This window comes from Papilio xuthus, unplaced genomic scaffold (assembly GCF_000836235.2).
Source record: "Papilio xuthus unplaced genomic scaffold, Pxut_1.1 DF825017.1, whole genome shotgun sequence".
NCBI lineage: Eukaryota > Metazoa > Arthropoda > Insecta > Lepidoptera > Papilionidae > Papilio > Papilio xuthus.
Genome location: NW_013533632.1, coordinates 446,907 through 453,686, shown reverse-complemented (window position 1 = coordinate 453,686; position 6,780 = coordinate 446,907).

The following is a 6,780-nucleotide window of genomic DNA, read 5'->3' as shown; positions in this document are numbered from 1 at the left end:
AAAATTCTTTTACCAGCACAAAGAAATAATTTCTCAAAGTATTGCATATATGCTTGATATGACAATCAATATTATGCCATACTCGATTTATTTCACATGATATCATATTAAAAAATTCTTTAATATCATATTAAATTCACATTTGAATAGATAAAAAGAAGCTATATAATATAATTTATTATTGCTTTTGAGATATCCAAATAATACGTTTTGTATTCAATTTATAAAAATTTTATAAAACTAGCAGATAACAATAGGTACGTGTAAATTCCATTTGCTAGCGCCCCTTGTAACCTGGTGCTACGCGCCCCTTGTAACCTGGTGCTACGCGCCCTTTACTTAACAGAGTAAAGACGACTCTAGCTAGGGCATTAATCCTAATGAAACATTCTATTGCATCGAAATTTTATTAAAAATGCATTTTTAACTATATCTTTGGAAAGATTGTCTGTCTAGATTTTTCTGCAGCTTTTTATCTGTAAGTGCAGCCGGTAAACTTTTCCTAGTATGCTCCAAACCATTGACACTAGGTAAACTTAGCTTCAGGTTATTAACACGTAGTTTTAACCTAATTTTATGCTCTGATTAGACACCTTGTCATAAGAGAAGCACAAATTGCGTCACCTCCGCCGCCACTACGCCCACGCATCTATCCTATGAATATGGAATGAACAAAACTAAAATAACACATGCAAATTGTGAATCCCGACATGTCCCGCTCCGCCTTCAATACCTTAGTAAGTTTAATGAACTCATATCATGGAAGTGCTTCAATTTTATGATTTGCATGACTCGGAATGCAAATCATGGTGACGTTATGTTTGTTAAAATTTATAAATCAGTTGTTTAAACTTGTAATTGTAACTCTGAAGTGGAGATGGGCTGGGTACATTACCCGCAGAACGAAAGGCCGATGGGGCCGAAAAGTCCTGGAATGACGGCCACGGACAGGTCGACGCAGCGTGAGAAGGTCTCGCGCAAGATGGACCGATGATCTGATCAAGGTTACGGGAGTATCCTGGATGCAGGTAGCACAGGACTGATCATCGTGGCGATCTTTGGAGGAGGTCTTTACCCAGCAGTGGGCGTCATGTGGCTGAAGTAAATTAAAATTGTTATTAATTTGGTTTTGGTAACTGACCTCATGTTATGAATATGCTGGACTTGATATATCAGTAATATTTTGTGCCAATTTGATTTTTGGAATTTTGGCGCTGACAGCAGCGGTGAAGATCCACAGAAGTCATATTAGAGTTGGGACAATCTAAAAGTTGTATCGAAAATAACGAAGAAAATGATGAAAACGTCGATAAGAACTTAATAATCATCATCCACAACCCTATTACATTTTCCTGTTATATCAAAAGAGTGCCAAATAAGTTTTAGGGATATCGAAGTGGCGCTTCAAATCGGAATAAAACAGTCATTTTAACAATCATAGTTCAGCAAATCAAAATTGTTCTTGATTAACATCAGTTTTAACTTTGTAATATAGAGGGCTCTGAATAGTAATATTCGAAATTGTCGCAAAATGATTACACGTAAAGTTTGCATTATTAACTAGATGGCGTAGGCAAAAGTTTTAATGTGAAATGGATACACAGACAGTACACAGACTTTTCAAAAACGTAAAGACGGGTCATCGTGAACTTAATTTTTTCGGCGGTTTTCAGAACTGGTTCTTTCTCAGTTGTCAACTTTATTTGCTAAAATTGTAATTAGCTCCATCTCTTGTTTAATCATACTTCATACTTACAATATTACTAGTTGTCGCCCGCGAGTCTGTTCACTCGGAATAAAAAAATATTAGTAAGCTACGTCATCTTCCAGATTGTGTTCTAGATAGCGCTAGCTAATTCAACAAAAAAAAATCTTTGACAGATTTATTTGAGATACATTCATGATTATTCTTTAATTATCCATTAATAGCATTCGTAAGATAAATGCCACAGTTTGGATGGATGGATCTTTGTTACAAGATATCTCCGGAACGGATGCATGGATCACGCTGAAATTTTGTATATATGTAGAATACATAGGCTAGTTACTACTAAACTTTTTTTTACTCTAATCGTAGATGTTCTTGATGTCTATAGAACATTTTGTATTCTATACAAATAATTATTTCAGATGGCGTAATATCCTAAATATATTATTTTAAGACAACTATTATCATCTCTATAATGGTTAAGGGTACGGATTTCCGATCACGAGGGCGGGGGTTCGAATCCCGCCATTCGAATATTGTAATCCATATCCTAGCATAAGCTTAGTTGAAATGGTAAAAGAAATATTAGTAAATGTACAAAAAAAATCTGCTAATATTTTTATTTAAAAAAATAATATATATAAAATTTAATATTTTTGGTCGACGAAAACCGAGACAAAACTATTGTGTACCTATTTTTTCACTATGATAAACGGATTGAGAAAAGTCTTGAACTTTTAGGATAAGTGACATGAAAAAAGACATGAGAAAGATCAAAGTAAAAGTCATCAATAGATGGCGTACATTTGGAATAATTGTTGGTACATACAATGCTGCCTATGAAAAATATTTAAAAAAAAATTGTTAATGTTTAAAAATGTAATGATTAATAACATAATAATAATTTATATCAATACTTTATAATAATCGGAACTGTGTATTCCTTTTTATATTCCTCAAACCTTCAACGTCAAATTGTCTGACTGTAAGTTTACACTGCTGTGTCATTTGTTTTGGTACATATCGTTGTCTCTGTTTTATCATAGAGACTATGGGCGATGACAATATTTATCAAAACAAGTGACACTGCAGTGGAACCCCACAGTGATGGATTTTGCAGCTGCTGTTAGTTTCCATGGGTACGTCCATATGTAAAGTACCGGACGGTGTTTGAATTTTCCGATGATAATTTTGAGTATAAATCAATTATTAATTTGTCATATAAAAAGCCATAAAACCTTCTGCTAGAATATACATCAAATATAATTAAAAAAAAGTTATATTGGAAAAATATCTTTTACAACCAAGTGGTGATCAAAATCAGTTCCAGTCATCTGAATGAAACATGAATTGAAATATTGTAACATCGGTTTCTCGCTTCGTTAGCACAATGCTGACTATTCGCTTTCCTGCACTTTTCGGTAGCATTACTACAATGGTCTTGCTGAGATGACAGTTAAGAAGGAAAAGAGACGGCAACACCACAACCGTACTGATGCGTAGAACCGAAAGAAGGCAGCAGCGGCAACGAGCATAGTACACATCGATCCGCCCAATCCCCTCCGCCCCGCACTCGCCCGTCCCCCGCGTCAACCGCGGACACTTCACTCCGCTTCTTACTTTGCTCACTTCACGCCCTTTAACCTATGTATGAAACATAGTACTTATACATATTTGTTTAGCTTTCCTATTAACAAAATAATTTGGCAGCTGGTCCGGTGCGGCCGAAGTGGGCTCTGTACTCGGTGTTCGCGCGCTCTCTCGACGCTCGACGCTCGCTCTCGCACTAAGTTTGGGTCGTGCTGTGTCCGAGTGTGTGTGAGCCTCGAACCCCAAATTACGTGTTTTTGGAGTCGCGCGGTGCTCGGCGCTCGCTGTGTGCCTTTGTTATACACAATTATTGTTGTGACGCTGCATACGAAATAGTAGGCCAAGTTTATTGTTGTGACATTTGGACAATATATATATGACCTTCGCATGTGAGCCATCTAACGAGGCGTGACCAGGCTGCAGAGGCGAGTGTGTAGCACGACCAGTGCGCTTCTAGGGCGCGAGTCTACGGAGTGCGACTGCTAGGCGGCATCACGTTTCGCCCCAGCAAGTTAAGGTACTCGAACCGGTACTCGGTACGCGAGTCGCCGTCGAGGGCCCGCGAGCGGGCAGCGAAGGCGGCGCCATCGTACCGCGAGGAGGCCTCGCCGATTCTGGCTGCGGGCAGAGAGAGCGGCGGGCGCGAAGGGCGAGGGCCCGCCGCCGAGGAAGCCAGTGGAGGCGCCCGCCCCGGGTACGGCTATGAGGCTCTCTCGGCCGCCAGCGACGGCAGCGACGCGGAGCTCGACGAGGCGCCGGAGTACACCGCCTTCGACATGGACGTGTCCGGCGGCGCCGAGTCCGCGGACGGGCCGTCGTCACGCGGTTCCGCCAAGGTCAACTTCCCGCCGGATGTAGGGCAGGAGCGTCGCCCCCCCGCCGCCGCTGCCGCAGCCGCCCCGCGCCGCTCCCGAGGCCGTTCCATGAGCGCCTGGAGCGACATCAGCCGGTCCAGCATCCGCTTCGAGGAACGGCAAGTGACATTCTATCTACATATTGTGTCTGATTGTATACGTTAACAGTTGCGATACATTTACACACCTATTGCTTACTACATACGATTGAGGAAGTTGTGAAGAGTCAGTACGGACAGAAGAGAGTAGGAAATAGCTGACGGAGTTAAGGCTACTGCATAAGTGTATTGAAATTTCATATAGCAGATATTTCTACTTACGCTTATAATTTTACCATATTTTGCGTTTCGTGCGGGCGTACGTCGGTGTCGCATCTGAGAGGTGCAGGCATGCGCACTGCGGCCGCGCTCCACGCTCCCCGCTACACGTTTGTGTTGCGTCTAAGACCCTGTAATTTGAACTTTAGTAGATTCATCATAGATCCCATTTCTTGTAAGACCTCGTGATCCACTTACAGAGGTCGTGGCACGTGTCCAGGGTAGCAAAGAATACGACGATGCAACACGGATATAAGATAATAATGTACGGACGATAACTGGTCTACATTTGTTAAATTTGTTAGGAGTTGAGAAAAAATAATATTCTTGTATTCAACAACAATAAAATAGACATGATGATGATGATGTAGCTGAACTTTACTTATGAATTCGATTTCTTATATCGAAAGTTTTAAATTTATAAAATCCTAACAATCCTACACAAAGTTACCGAGACATGTCCCGAAATTTATATAAATCTATAAAACTGCAATATATACCAACGATAACATATAAAGTCATAGAAAATTATGCTAATTGAGCTTATAGTATACAACAGCATTTATAAATTACGCCGTCAGTCTACTTTTGTGATTGTATATGATTACGTTGGAATTTAAAGCTTATGTACATGAAATGGTAAAAAGCAGGGGACGAAGTAAAAGGTCAGTGGCGTCGCGTCGCGTTGTAATAAAAGGGCTTAACTGATATCTCGCTAAGCTGGCAATTTGCCTGTTTTAAATGTTGCTATAATATATGTAAAATATCAAAATATTCATAGCCACTATATCTATGTATTAAAAATATCGAAGTTTTGGACTGAAAATCGCCTTCGACAATTTGTTTTAGGAAGTAAACAAGGTTGCAGTCTATGGGTGGGCAGAGTGTCACACCTTTGTCATTTTTACAACATTCCAATGAGTAAACTAAATACCAAAGCCATTACACGCACGTATCCGATGTCAGCGCTATTTAATTTCGAGTACATCGGGCAGGTTCTTCATCAGGGTTAGTGGGATTGCCAGGCTTGCATTAAGTGCTATATTTCTTCCTCTCTTTTTTCTTTTTTCTTAAAACATCTGTGTGGTAAAAATGCCAGCGTTAAAGTCATTAAACATCAGGTAAACAACATTGTTATATGTAAATTAAACTTTATACAGTTTGAGTTTAGACAGGGCCAGCAATTTCGAAACTCTACATCCTCTACACGTTGACGTACGAAATACATAATTTCGTCAGTATAATAGTAAATATAATGGACTGTTAAGCAGGCTACACACGTTAGGTTTTGAATGACAGTTTTAACAGAGTGTCATGGTACACCTTATGTTACCGTTTTGTTACAGACCCTAGGGTTTGCCTGTATGTTATACATGTAAAGTGAAAACCGCCATGCAAATCCTAACGTGTGTGCCCTGCATTATAATAGTGCTTGAGCGTTTCGTGTAAGTGGATTTCAGGCGCTATATTGTTCCATGTGTTGTCAATACATCGTCACATCTTGCTAACAAAACATCGCCGGCATGAATAGACTAGACGAAGTTATCCTCACAATAGACTCTCTTAGCTTAAATTTTCCTCCACGTTAACAACATTTCGGTCATCTGAGACCGAGAGCCTTAATACGATGCTGTGAAGCCATCAATAGGGTGATATTTGAAACTTAAATAATTATAATTTCCCTGGCCCCATCACACGCAATGTTGGTACATCAGTTTCAAACTGTTAGTTGGATAACTAAAGTTAAATCACCAATTTGTTGACTTTATTTGATGTCGTTATAAATTAGATTGTAAACATAGGCTAAAGGTAAGGCTGCGTTTATTTTTTATTAAATGTTTTCTTGTGAGTACAACTACGAAGATATGTCAGAAAGAGGAGTATATTACGTCACGTGCGTACTTTTCTTGCGACGCACAATAAGCATATATGTATATGTACATTTGTATTTATATTTGTGATGTAACGACATAAAATCACATTTTTACGTGTAACATTCTACAAATGTAAAGGGCACCAGTTAACTGCTGTAAGATTTCCATGTTTTTTACGATGGTACAAAAACATTTCTGTACTTTTATTAGATGCATCGTAAAATATCAAAGATCGATGTACTACAACGAAGGAAGTGACATCTTGTTTCAGTTGGCTGTGGAAGCTATTTTTTATAAACTGGCGGATTTTATATGGTCATAGACTTCCACTATTAACCCATACTGATGGGTCCGCTGCCGTCCTCATACAGTGACAACTTTGACCAGCGTTTCAGTCCATCATATGACATACCAAACAATAATGAGTCGACTTGAAC